The sequence below is a fragment of the Saccopteryx leptura genome, chromosome 9 (assembly GCF_036850995.1).
Source record: "Saccopteryx leptura isolate mSacLep1 chromosome 9, mSacLep1_pri_phased_curated, whole genome shotgun sequence".
In the NCBI taxonomy this organism is placed as follows: Eukaryota; Metazoa; Chordata; class Mammalia; order Chiroptera; family Emballonuridae; genus Saccopteryx; species Saccopteryx leptura.
In genome coordinates this window covers 65551968-65567712 of record NC_089511.1, presented here as the reverse complement: position 1 = coordinate 65567712, position 15745 = coordinate 65551968, and positions in this window count along the sequence as shown.

Here is a 15745-nt window from a genome sequence, read left to right as displayed (position 1 = left end):
CTATCCTGAATCTGGAAATAAATGCAAAAAAGAAAAGAAAAACATCTTTAAAAATTTAATTTATTTTCCCTATATTGAGACATCTTGAAAAAACAGTAACAATCATACAGTAGAAGAAATATCACAAAACATGAATGTCATATATATTTATTAATTGCCTAATGTTGTTACTAACAATTATTGTTAACAGAATTTGAAATTTGGTATATCCTGTTTATGAAAGATATACTCATATGCATGGCTTTAATTCTCTTCTTTGCATTTTATCTGACATCAAAAACGTATTATCAGTCAGACAGCATTGCCTGAAAATGAAATAAATTGCACAAATCCATTTCAGAATGATGCTGCCACCGTTTTCAATCTGTTAAGGTTAATTCTCCAATACACCTTGAAGATGAATGTTGGTTTAGGTAAAACATGCAATTAATAGTAAGATCACAACCAGTCAAAATTATTGTCTATAAAAAATTTTAAAGAACCCCTAAAGAAGGTTAAAATATAATATTTACTAAAAAATGCATTTTTCAAATTTATACATGTTTGCTTATTTTGTATAATTTTATTTAAGTATTATATATAAGTATATACATGTACACAGATGTATATATTATTTATATATATGTACATGTATAAAGGAAGCGAAATGATTTAAAATAAACATACCAAATTAGAATGAGTAATTAAATCGTAATGCTTTTGATCATCATGACTGTCAATGATTAACAGATTTAAATATACTTAATTTTCACAGCAGCACTGAAAATCATGGATGCTCTGCTTATAGAAATACCCTTCACCAGCTCACATTCCCCATACAAGTTGCACCTGAGCATCTATAAAAATGCTCAATATTTGTAAAATATATTTTGTAAAAGATGATTCTGTTTCCTTCCTCACTGTGAATTAGACTTCGGCTGTGCATGGACACAAACTCGGGTCAGTCAGAGTAGTTTTCTTGGTTTCCTGTTATCTGATATACAAACTAAAGTAAGAAGAATGGGGTTACACATGACAAGAAACATAGAGGTGGGAGATAGTCAATGATTGTTTTCAGATTCCCCTCCTTCCCAGTTTTACACTAGTTGAGGTCTCAGTATATTTCTGTATCTGAATTTCTGAGATGTCCTCTTTGTATATTTATAATTAATTTCTGAAAATGCTACTGTGAAATTATTTTTTTATAACCAACATAGTCATGATTTTCATGAGCTTTTAGTTTTTTTCTCTATCTTCTAAATTTTTAAATAGCCATATATTTATAAATAAAAATATAAAGTTAACTTATAAATATAAAAACTATACATTCATTATCATTCTAGTACTAAAAATTGAGAGCTTGGGTGTATAATAGGTATATGGCATTGTGCATTGGGGTGTTGAATTCTGTGGCAAAGGATGAAGTTTGTTGAAATGATATCAGAAACAAATTTCATCTGTTTTACCTCTCTTTTTAATTTTTTACAGTCAAATATATTCTCTGATTGCTTAAGTGTATATATTATGCAGTTTTGAGATGCAGTGATAATATATGTCATTAGTGAGTTTAGTTAATCTTATTCAAATCAGTCTTACCCATACTATTTTTGGGGGACTTATGCAAGCAAGTAGTGAGAAGGGTTTGTAAAAATATTCCACTTGAATTTCAGACGTGTCTTTTTCTTCACAGGTCTGTACTTTTTGCTGTACCGTTGTCCTCTCCATATCATGGTTCAGTTTTTGTGGTCTCACTGTATTGTGGATTTTAAAATTGATATATATAATTTTGTATCCTGATTTTTCACTACATCACAGAATTTTCTGGTATATTGGTATTTTTATATATTTATTATTTTAATTACTTCTGCAGTAAAATAAGCATTTTCTAGCCTAAAAAATTGAAAAAATATAAAAGGTATTAATTAAAACATATTAAAATAATATTAAATCAAAATAAAATACTACTGCTGAGTACCCATATAGAATTTTATATGTTGTTAAAAATTATGTAGGTTTAAGTGTGTAGAACGTGTTTAAGAGCATAGGAAGTGTTTATAAGAGTGTGAGAAAGATTTATGAGAGTGTAGGGAGGGTTTATAAAGCCTTAATATATATATAAATGATAAAATAAATATAAGGTCACTACTTCATGGATTTTCACCTATCACAGAGAGTTCTGGAACCAAACCCCCGAGATAGAAGAGGAACCACTGTATATACTTTGAGGCTATGTTATTGGGTGCATGCAAATGTATAATTGATGTGTTTTCCAGGTGAATTAAAACTTTACCATTATAAAATATCCCTTTTTAATTATATTAAAGCTTTTGGTCTTAAGGTATACTTTAGCAGTAATAACTACATCTAATATAAATTAGCATTTTCATTATCTTTCTGCATGTATATATTTATTTTTAAACTTTCTGTGTCTTTATATTTTAGATATGTTTCTTATAAAAATCAGGGTTTTTTCTTTTTAATAGAATATTTTTTTACTTATAATTGGACTCTGGTCAATCTATATTTATTCTTAAGTCAGATATACTTGATAATAATTAATGTTTTTGGATTGCTTTCTCATTTTGCAGACTCTCTGTGCTCTTTTTTCCCTGACTTTTATCTTCTTTTTGATTCTTTTTTATCTCCTTATATTTTACACTCCCTATATTTTACTCTGTTGGGTTGAATTTTATACACTCTATTTACAATCATTAGCAAGTCCCCTAGAGGGTTCAAAATGATATCAATTTATCGAAGTTTAAAATATCAGGCAACTTTTTCATCCGTTCTACAAAAAATAAATAAAATAAAATGTAAGGACCTTAGAAAAATAAAATCCATGTGCGCATTCCTGACTATTCTTTCTGCATCTCCAGTATCCAATATCCAAGATGTAACAGGTGCTCTGTCTTTTTATCAGGAGAACATCTTTGGTACTTCCTTTTGTGCCATCTGCTGATAAAAATTAGTTGTTAGTTTTCATATTCCTGTCTAAAAATGCCTTTGATTTTTCTTCAACCCTGGAGACTACTTCTTTCTGTAGAATTACAATTTTAACAGGTTAGGGTCATTGTTAGTAATGTTTGAAGATTTTGAAAAAGAAAAATAATTCACCAATGTTGGGCTCACATCTCTAAACATCACACTTACAGATACACATCATTTGTAACATTTTATAAGTCACAACTCTGAGATAATATCTAGAAAGGATTAGAGGCTCCATAGTAGTATTTAGGCAGCACCAAGACATTCCCCCTAAAATTGAAAATTCCAGTTGCCTTATTTCCACTTATTTTTGAGAATTATTTTAGAGGAATGCTCAACTTTCTAGTTCTCACAAGCAGAAAAACTACTTTATTTTCATTTTATTTATTTTTTTGAAACTGTATTCTGATGTGTCTAGCCAAAATGACATTTGTTTTCTGGCATGGTGTGTAAGGTAACTATAGTGCCATCTCAAGTCATTTTGTGTTTAAAACAATTCTTATGTATTATTTCTCACAAATAAGTGAATTGTTTGTTTGTTTGTTTGTTTGTTTTTAAATCTGGACCAGATGTGGCTGTGCTTGGATGGGTGGAGGGTTGACTGAGGGCTGGCTGGTCTAGTACGTCCTTGACAAGGCTGGCTCAGCTCTGTCCCCGCGTTATCTCATCCTTTAGCCTGGGCTTCTTCTAGTCACGGTGGCAGGGTTTTTTCTGGAGAAAGAGTACAGAACTTGAATTTTTTTTTTGAAACCTACACTCAGAACTGGCAAAAGATCATTCTGCCAAATTAATTTGGCCAAAGTCACTCTGTTAGGCCAGCATAGATTTAAGGAGCAGTAAAAGATGCCACCTATTATTGGAAGGTATCAAAGAGTCACACTGTTAATTGTATAGATATTACAATTAGCTTACCACAGCTGATAATTCTTTATTAATTTTTAAGTACCCCAGTGCTTTTGAATTCTTTTATCTGGCTTTTCTAGTTATCCTCTGAGGGGGAGTTGATATGATTTACTTAAACTGCTTTTACTGGAAGACTGTTATTTCTGTTTTTAGAAACTTATTATACAAATTGGTACAGTTAGAAATAATAAAACTATTACATTTTTATTAATGAAAGACAGTAATTGTGTAAGCGACATTCTATATTTTTTTTTACATTAAGCAGTAATATTCTTTCACAGTCAGCCAAAACACTGGCTAGGAGGTCAGGTAACTGCTTAGTGATACTCTGTCCCCAAGGCATTCATGTATCAGTATGCTTAGCTATGTTTACTTCAAGTGGATATGTCATGTAAATTTAGATCTTGACATGCTATTCAGGAAATTGAGTCTCTTTTATACAGTTCAATGATTTTAAAATCCATGAACAGTTTATTGGATAGTTTCCACTCAATCAGTCTGCCTGGTGTAATTTTTCCCAAGGGATTGATACTTGATGTTGTTATTTCAATCCTATGTAAGTCTAGTTGCATTGTAATAGTTGGAAACTCATGATTTACCCTTTAGAGAGACTTTCACAGACTTGTTATTAAACGAGTTGTTTCTTTTACGCTACTATTCCAAGCAGCAACCCCAAGGGGGAAAAAAGCAGTTGTAAATAAAGTAAGGCTACCTAGTATATATGCTCCATTAAACAAAGAGCAGCTAGGAACCTTTTTAAAATTCTATATTAGGAAGAAACACAATTATAAATTTGTACAAAATGCCTACTGTTTTCTCTTTCACAATGTCACCATTATAAAATTCCACTTTTCCCCAATGTCATGACTCTTTATCAAGTTATTAAGAAGTTGAGAATATTTTGCTTGGTTGAAGAGATAGATTAACTTATTTTAATAATTCACAAAAATGGAGAATAATTCCAAGTTAACTACAAAGGCCATGTGGATTTATTCAACACAATTATGCTATTTTTAATATTTATTTTTTTTAATCTGATTCACAAATAAACCAATTAACAAGTATTTATTAATCTCCTACTTTATGACTAGGACTACACTCTATACTCTCAAAAATAAAGATAAAAAGCATGAGAAATATCCCTTTATAGAACTGAGGTAGAAAATATTAATATTAAAAAAAACTAGCTTCTGTATTTATGTTTGAGGCTAATTACATGTATGTGTATACACATTTTTAATATTTAATCAGAAAATTCATGCTGCTTCAAGACTTATTTTTAATTTATTGAATAATTTTCACTCAATCAATGGGGCTGATGTAATTTTTCCTAAGGGATTGATACTTCATGTTATTTCAATCCTTGGTAGGCCTATAAAACATTATAATTCCTGTCAAATCTTTTCTGTTTTTTAAGTCTGCAAAATATGTCTATCTACCTACCTCCTCAGAAATCTCAAAGAAGTAAATGTATGCTAGTTTTATACATTTATAATGATCTAGTTCCTTTTTGGTTTTTATGACTATTGATACTTTTATTTTGGAGAATAAATAATTTGATTAGCAGAGTTTATGCCTTATTTATTTATATGTGCTCCATAATGCTTAATATCATTATCTGTACATAAGTAGTAATCAATAAATAGCAGTGGATGATTAAATAGTTATTTAACAAGAGGGTAAAAATCAGTGTACATTGATTAACTTAAAATTTCTTTAAGGATATTTTAGTTTTGAAAACAAATACTATCTAAATAAGCAAATTTTAAAAGAGCATATAGAAAGGCAGAGAAATTTTAAAAATGCAATAAATCCATAGACAGTGAAATATATTTTTCTAGAAGTAAACAGGTCATTGTGGATTAGAGTGGATAGAGCAATAATTCAATCTATGGGAGGATCTAAATAGCAGATTTCAGACTTTAGACTTCATGACGAATAATTAGGAGTCAATCATGGGATTGATTAATAAAATAACACCCTGAACACAAATGAACTCATGACTCTTCTCACTTACCACCATCTAACCATATTCTTCTCAATACCGTACACAGTTCAATTCCTAAGAACTAGTTAATTTCACCCTGACTAAGCAGTGGGATTATTCTCAAAGCATTCCTCTGCTAGAACATTTATCTTCTACTCTTTCTTTCTTAAGGCCTAGTAAAGTTTCAGTTTAGATCTAAATTTATTTAATAAATCTCCTTCCTCACAACACCAACCTCACCACATCTATTTCATGAACTCTTCTCTAAAGTACCACTTGGTATTATTAATATAAATCTTCCCTCTGCCAGAAAAATCTACAAGCTTCTTTTCATTTATTTTTTTTATTTATTGATTTTTAGGGGGGGGAGAGAGAGAGAGAGAGAGAGCAAGAAAGGGGAGGAGCAGGAAACATCAACTCCCATATGTGCCTTGACCGGGCAAGCCCTAGGTTTCAAACCGGCAACCTCAGCATTCCAGGTCGATGCTTTATCCCACTGCACCACCACAGGTCAGGCTCTACAAGCTTCTTTAAAGCATCCACAGAACCTATCTCTTGTTTTTAAAAACAGTACTTTAGCACAAAGCCTGGTACATCGTAGGTGCCCACGGTGTGAATTTTGAATAGGTATGCACAGTGGATAAGGCTCTTAGCTAATGCCGTCTTGCTATGTAGCAAAATCATGGCTTCTGCCCTCTAAATGCCTACAGTCAAATTAGAAAATAAGGATATTTTCAGGAAGTTAAATAACAATAAAAAAACACAAGCAGTATCAAACATATAAAATTTTCTGTCCAATGACTATTATAAGAATATTAATTCTTTGGTTTTAGAGATGGAGGTGGCTGTGTGATCTGCAGTTTTAGGAAGGGCTCACAAATGAAAATGAATTTGAGCTTAGAGTGAGGAGATTCACAAGTTAAGCTGGGAAAACAGAAGAAAAGAGAAAAATTCAAGTGATATTGCATTAATTGAATAGTTTTGTAAATTAATTTAAAAAAACCCAGGGAATTACAAGGCATTGTATATTCCATGAGTACAGAACCGAGATTAATATAGGAAGTTGTAGATGGTGAGACTGGATGATCAAATTACTTCATTTCAGTACAGCAGAATGAGGATGTAGTTAAGAAGATACAGTAAGCTTCAGTTATATTGTGAATCATTTGTAACATTAGTTTATAAATCATAACTATGTGATATCTAGAAAGGATCTATTTAGATGCAGAATGGGCTAGTCCATGGAAGTATTCAAGAAGCACCAAGACATTTCCCCTAAAATGGAAGATTTCATTGCCTTATTTGTCCTTATTTTTAAGAATTGATTTAGAGGAACACCTGGTCATCTCCTAGTTCTCTGAAGCACATCAACTCTTTCATTTTTATATTATTCATTCTATTGACACTTTTTTTATGTGTCTAGCCAAAATAACATAAGTTTACTACATTAAAAGAATCTATTTCTAGATGCAATTATGAAGTAATGTGTGTTCTGTCAATATTCTTTCATGTCTGATAAGCTCACTCAAAGTCACACAAACAGTTGCCCTTTGTCCTTATTTTACACCTCCTTTTCCTTCCTAGAATATTTGTCTATGCTTTGTTGGCACTTCTAAAACCCAATTTACAAAGAAATTTCTTTTAAATAGTTTGACTTGATCATTTCTCTAAATAGTTGCATACATAGTAAATGTTTTGAAAACCTATAAGTGAAAGTTTAATTTTTCATATTAAAACCATGTTTTCTGAAAATTTTACTCTCAATATCATTGAAAGCAAGAATAATTTTAACTAAAAATCAAAATATAAATTACTGAAAAATAGAAAAAATCCATAGTAATTATCATGTAACAAACAATTTACCTCACTTTATATTTGACCCAGGCTTGAGCACAATTATTATAAAGCTTAGTTTATAACTGCATAAAATACCCAATAATAAAATTAATTAATATGCTTGTGCATTTATCATACCCCAGGTATCTTAAGGTGCTCTGTGTTTATATGCACACAAACACACACAAACTCATACACACACACACACACACACACACACACACACTCTCACCTGTCACATCTATCAACCCTAGTTCATTATATCCATCTCAGTTCCAATCTCATAATTTAAGGAAAACTTCAAAATCTTTTCACCATTATCCTAGGCCAGATTCATCTCTTAGAGTTTTATAAAGATCTCATTATTTTTTTTCAGAATTACTAGCACTATTAGAAATTATACATTGATTTTTGTGATTATTTCTTCAAATATGTTACTCCTTCTGATAGACTGTAGTTCTATCAGACCAGAATTACCTATCCCTCCCTCTTTTACACTCTAACGGGTTTCCTTGAACCCACAGTGAATGCTCCCAAAATGTTTACTAAATTATTTAATCAATCAATAGATGTGCCCATAAAACTTCCTGAACACAGCAGTCATTTTTTTTAATTCATTCACACCAGATTTATTGATTTTAGAGAGAGAGAGGAAGGGAACAGAGAGAGAGAGAGAAAGAGAGGAACAGTATCTGTTTCTGTATGTACCCTGACCAGTGCAGTCATTTTTAGATGTAGGTCTTTAATTTTACTTTTGCATTCCCTTTGACTTTCTTGTTGCTTTTGTGTTGATATTTTGCTTAAAAATATCAACAACTGTATGTTGCTTTTTCAAGTGTATAGATATACAATTGTACCAATTTCCAACTTATAACATTATCAATCTACTTTTGTGTGATTATATTCTATATATAAATATAGAATCTATTTATATGTATATACATGTGATATATATGGATATAATTAATAATTCAATGTATGATATTATAATGTATATCTATTATATACATATATCTATATAATATAAATATATTTTAGATTTGTTTAAAATAAATTATATATTTCAAATTATTTTATAGTATATGAACTTACTAAAATATATGTTAGCTACATCTGCTTAATTTAAACTTCATTGTTTCTGCTTTATCGTTTTCTTCCCCATGATTATTTATTTACTTATCTATTTATTTATTTATTTTACACATTTTTAATTCAGGGAACACTGGATAATAACATAAGTTTCAGGTATACAGTATTATAATTCTGTGGCTATACACACTATAGTGTGTTCACCACCAAAAGTCTAGTTTTCATCTGTCACATATATTTGACCCTCTTTACCCATTGTACTCTCCCCCATCCACTTTCTTTCTGTTTGTTTTTATTTTGTTTTGTTTGCTTGTTTTTGTTGCTGTTGTTCTGTATTCCATATATGAGTACAGTCAGATGGTTTTTCCTTTTCCATTATACTTATTTCACTTAACATAATACCCCCAAGTTCCATCCATGTTGTCACAAGTAATAAAATTTCCTTTATTTTGTTGAATAGCATTTTATTATATATATTTTCTTCATTCATGCATTTATCAATGAACTCTTAGGTTGTTTCCATGTCTTGGGTATTGTAAATAATGCTACCATAAAAAATGGGCATGTAGATATCACTTTGAAATAGTGATTTTATTTCCTTTGAATATACTCTGAGAAATAAAATTTCTGGATCATATTATAGTTATATTTTTACCTTTTTGAGGTGTTTTCATACTGTTTTCTGTAGTGGCAGTTGCTTATATATTTTGAATATTAATCCCTTATTGATGTGTGGTTTGCAAATATTTTCTCCCATAACCTAGGTTATATTTTTATTTTGTTTGTAATTTAGTTGTGCAGAAGCTTTTAGGTTTGATGAAATCCCCTCACTTTTTATTTTGTTGCTTGTGTTTTAAGCATCGTATCCCAAAAAATCATTGCCAGAAAAAAAAAAAAGGAAAAAACTCATGGATGGACACAGGTAATATTGTTTTCCAAGGGGAGATGTGGTGGAGGAAGGTAGAGGAGAGTATGGGGAATGATGGTGATAGATGGAGACGTATTTGGGGTAGTGAACACGTAATACAATATACAGATGATGGGTTGTGGAATTGTGCAAGTGAAACCTCTGTAATTTCATTAACCAGTGTCACCCCAATACATTCAATAAAAAGAAAAAAAAAAGTCATTGCCAAGGTATATGTTAACAAGCTTTTCCTGTTCTTTTTAAGGATTTGTATGATTTCAGGTCTTACAGCTTTAAGTCTTTAATCTATTTCAAGTTAATTTTTGTGAGTGGTATAAGATCAGTGTCAAGATTCCTTCTTTTGCATATAAATATCCAGTGAGTATTCTTAACACTTTTGTCACATATTAGTTGCTTATACATCACCTGGTTTTCTATATACTCTCAAAACTATGTTCAATGTTTTCAATATGACTTATTCCATAGTCATGTTTACTTTGTAATGTTTTATTATTTATTCTATCCAGTAAATATTTTATATCATATTCATAGTCTAATTTCTAAGAACAATTTTTTCTTTTATTTTACTCACATTAACAGTAACCTTTTTGTTTTAGATATAAAGTATTTTCTCAATTTTTGTGAATACCTAATACAAATTTTAAAATTATTTTCTATTCTTTTAGTAAATTCCTTGAAAGCCATTTTTCTGTTGGTTCTTTTTAGTCTTATTTTTAATGTTGTTAATTTTCTTCAAATATCTAATTTATAAGTTTTTTCATTCATATTTATGAGGCACAATTTCCTCAGTTGGTACAGATGTTTATGACTATAGTTGTGACATATATATTCCACTAACGTGTTTCTCCACTGAAAGCAAGTGTTGATCAGTTGCTGGAACACCCTGGAGACAGTGTGGATTTGGCATAGCAGGCAGTTAAAATCCCTAAAACCAGCCTGATAAAGAAAATCTTAGAGGAACACTTTAGCTTTTTTATTTTAGTGGAAAGATTTAGTCTCTCCTTTTTCTCTCTCCACACCACCTTAAATTTCTTGGTCTCTTAGGTTTTGATCTGTTTCTTTTCATAAAATTTAGTACCCTTCCTCAGATTTCTCAGGTAGAGTGCAATTTCTTCTAAAATGTTTTTCAGACTTTACCTAAGAGCTATGGTCACAATTGCTAGCTGTTAGTTCTGGGGAGAGAAGAAGGAAAATTGCATATCCAGCAATTTAAAAATATGGTTCTTACCAACCACGTCTATCTTTGATCTTTGTAAGTTTTTTTGCCAGATTTGAAGCTTTTCTGGTTATTTCTTTGAGAAGCCATGTACTGTAGCTCTGATCTTAAAATAGTGATTTTGCTACTCTGTTTCTACCATCTGCTTTCACTTTTTCAAAATCTTAACAGCATTTTCAGTCTACTCATATTACATTATATAATTGTTTTGCTATAATTATTTCTCCATTGTCTTTCATATTGATTGCTTTATTAATTACTATATTTTATTCTTTTAGAGCAGGTGTAAGTTTACAGAAAAATTGGTTAAAAAGCACAGAGAATTCCCCTAAACACTTCTCTCCCTGCACAATTTACAGCTAATCCTGTTATTAGCACTGCATCAGTGTGGTACTAATATGACAATTGATAAGCCAATATTAGTACTTTTTTTAGCATTATTGACATATAATTGAAAAATACTTAAAGTTTATATGATAATTTGATATATGAATATGTTGTGAAAGAATTTATTTCTATTTCCCTCACCCCAAATTAATGAACACATTCATCACTTCACATATATACCTTTGTTTTGTTTTGTTTTGGGGTAAAAAAGAAAAAGAAAAAAGAAAAGTTAAGCTTTGCTCTCTTAGCAAGTTCAATTATGCATTTCAGTATTACCAAGTATGGTCACCATCTTATACATTAAAGCCTCAGAACTTTTTTACTCTGTAACTAAATTTTATAACCTTTTAGTATCTTCTATTTCCCCTTCCCCAAGTCTTGGCAACTGCCATTCTACTACTGTCTGTTTCCTTGTTTCTGGCACATCAAGCTTTCTTTTGATTTTTTTTTTTGTGTGTGTGTGTGTGTTTCTTTTTTTAGATTCCACATATAAATGGCACTATGCAATATTTGCCCTCTGTGTCTAGATTATTCTGCATAATAAAATCCTCTCCAGGTCTGTCCATGTCATCACACAAAAAAATTATTTTTCTAAGGCTGAATATTTTTATTAGATATATATATATATATATCACAATTTTGTATACATTTATTCATCAATAAACAGTTTTTTTCATTTTTTGTTATTTTAAATAATTTTTTTAAATTTTATTTATATAATTAATTTTAATGGGGTGACATTGATCAGTTAGGGTTCATAAATTCAGAGAAAACTCTCCAGATCATTTTGACATTTGGTTATGTTGTATACCTATCACCCAAAGTCAAATTTTTCTCACTCACCTTTTATTTGGTTCTCTTTATGTCCCTGCCTTTCCCTCACCCCTTACTCTCCTCCCTTCTCCTCTCCCTGGTAACCACCACAATCTTATCTATGTTTATGGGTCTCAATTTTGTGTCCCACATATGTATGGAATCATATAGTTCTTAGTTTTTTTCTGATTTACTTATTTCATTTAGTATAATGTTATCAAGGTCTATCCATGTTGTCGTAAATGATCCTATGTCATCATTTCTTATGATTAATATTCCATAGTGTATATGTACCACATCTTCTTTACACAATCATCTGTTGAAGGGCTTTTTGGTTGTTTCTATGTCTTGGCCACTGTGAAAAATGCTGTGATGAACATGGGGCTACATGTGTCTTTACGTAACAATGATTTTGGGTTTTGAGGGTATATACACAGTAGAGAAATTGCTGGGTCATGTGGTAGTTCTCTTAATTTTTTGAGGAACCACCATACTTTCTTCAGTAATGGTTGTTCTACTTTACATTCTCACCAACAGTGGATGAGGGTTCCTTTTTCTCCACAGCCTCTCCAACATTTGTTATTACCTGTCTTATTGATAATAGCTAATCTAACAGGCATGAGGTGATATCTCATTGTAGTTTTGATTTGCATTTCTTTAATAGCTAGTGAAAATGAGCATCTTTTCATATATTTATTGGCCATTTGTATTCCTTCCTGGAAAAGTGTCTGTTCATGTCCTCTTCCCATATTTTTATTGGATTGTTTGCTTGTTTGTTGTTGAGTTTTATGAGTTCTTTGTATATTTTGGATATTAGACCCTTATCTGAGCTGTTATTTGAAAATATTATCTCCCATTTAGTTGGCTGTCTGTTTTGTTGTCTTAGTCTGATGTAGTCCCATTGATTTATCTTTGCCTTCACTTCCCTTGCCTTTGGAGTCAAATTCATAAAATGCTCTTTATGACCAAGGTTCATGAGTTTAGTACCTTTGTTTTCTTCTATGTAATTTATTGTTTCATATCTTATATTTAGGTCTTTGATTCATTTTGAATTGAATTGGGTACAGGGGGACAGACTATAGTCAAGTTTCATTCTATTGCATGTGGTTCTCCAGTTTTCCCAGCAACATTTGTTAAAGAGGCTTTCTTTTCCTCATTGTGTGTTTTTGGCTCTTTTATCAAAAATTTTTTGACCATATATATGTGGTTTTATTTCTGGGCTCTCTATTCTGTTCTATTGGTCTGAGTGTCTATTTTTCTGCTAATTGGTCTGAGTGTCTATTTATCTGCCAATAACATGCTGTTTTAATTATTGTGGCTCTATAATATAATTTGAAGTCAGGTATTGTAATGCCCCTATCTTCGTTCTTTTTCCTTAGGATTACTTTGGCTATTTGGGATTTTTTATAATTCCATATAAACCTGATGATTTTTTGTTTCATTTCTTTAAAAAATGACATTGGAATTTTAATGGGAATTGCATTAAGTTTGTATATTGCTTTGGGTTATATGGTCATTTTGACTATATTTATTTTTTCTATCAAGGAACAAAGAATATTTTTTCATTTCACTGTTTTTTTTTATTTCCCTTAACAATGCTTTGTAGTTTTCATTATATAGGTCCTTTACATTCTTTCTTATGTTTATTCCTAGGTATTTTATTTATTTTTGTTTTTGCAACCAAAGAAAGGAGTATTTTTTTTTAGTTCACTTTCTGATGTTTCATTGTTGGCATATAGAAAGGCAATAAACTTCTGTATATTAATTTTGTATCCTGTGACATTACTGTATTGATTTATTGTTTCTAATAGTCTTTTTGTGGAGTATTTGGGGTTTTCAGTATACAGGATCATATCATCTGCAAAAAGTAAGAATTTTACTTCTTCTTTCCAAATATGAATGCCTTTTATTTCTTTCTCTTGTCTGATTCTCTGGCTAGAAGATACAGCGTTACGTTTAATAAGAATGGAGAGAGTTGTCAGCCTTGTCTTCTTCCTAATATTAGAAAAAAAGTTTTCAGTTTTTTGCCATTTAATATGATGTTAGCTGATGGTTTGTCATCAATGGCCTTTACTATATTGAGATGTTTTTCTTCTATACTCATTTTGTTAAGTGTTTTAAACATAAAATGATGTTGTATTTTATCGAATGCCTTTTTTTGCATCTATTGATAGAATCATATGGTTTTTATTCTTTGTTTTGTTGATATGGTGTATTACGTTAACAATTTTATGTATGTTGAACCATCCTTGTGATTCCGGGATGAATCCCACTTGATCATGATGAATTATTTTTTAATGTGTTCTTGTATTTATTTTGCTAGTAGTTTGTTTAGAATTTTAGCATCTGTATTCATTAGAGATATAGGTCTGTAGTTTGTGTGTGTGTGTGTGTGTGTGTGTGTGTGTGTGTGTGTGTGTGTGTGTTGTACTTGCCAGGTTTTGGTATGAGGGTTATTTTGGCCTCATAAAATGTGTTTGGAATTATTGCTTCTTCTTCAATCTTTTGGAAGACTTTGAGTAGAATAGGAACCAAGTCTGAATGTTTGATAGAATTCACTAGTATAGCCATCTGGCCTTGGACATTTATTTTTTGGGAGGTTTTTGATAGTTGTTTCTATTTCCTCCCTGCTTATGGGTCTGTTTAGGCTTTCTACTTCTTTGTGATTCAGTCTAGGAAGATTGTATTGTTCTAAAACTTTATCCATTTCTCCTAGACTGTTAAATTTGGTGGCATATAGTTTTTCATAGTATTCTACGATAATTCTTTGTATATCTATGATATTTATGGTGATTTCTCTTCTTTCATTTTGGATTTTGTTTATGAGTCCTTTCTCTTTTTTCCTTAGTGAGTGTTGCCAATGGTTTGTCAATTTTTTTGGTCTCTTCAAAGAACCAGCTCCTTATTTTATTGATATTTTCTATAGATTTTCTGTTCTCTATTTCATTTATTTCTGCTCTGATTTTTATTATTTTTTTCTGCTGCTGGTTTTTGGTTGGTTTTGTTCTTCTTTTTCTAGTTCCTTAAGATGTGATGTTAAGCTGTTTACTTGGGCTCTCTCTTGTTTGTTTATATAAGCCAGTAGTGATATGAGCTTCCCTCTTATTACTCCTTTTGCTGCATCCCAGGGACTCTGATATGTCATATTGACATTTTCATTTGTCTGTATGTATCTTTTGATCTCTTTTATTTCTTCTTTGACCCAGTCATTTTTTAGAAGTATGTTTTTTAATTTCCACATTTTTGTCGGTTTGTTTACTTCTGTTTTGCAGTTGAATTCTAGTTTCAAAGCTTTCTGGTCAGAGAATATGCTTGGTATAATTTCAACCTTTCTGAATTTGTTGAAGCCAATATATGGTCAATTCTTGGGAATGTTCCATGTACACTGTAGAAAAAATGTATACTCTGTAGTTTTGGGATGAAATGTCCTGTAGATGTCTATCATATCTAATTGCTCTAGTGTTTTGTTTAAGGCCCATATTTTTTTATTGATGTTCTGTTTGGATGATTGATATAGAGTTGTCAATGGTGTATTGAGGTCTCCAAGAATGATTGTATTTTTGTTGGTTTTTATTTTTAGATCAGTAAGTAGATGTCTTATATACTTTGGTGCTCCTTGGTT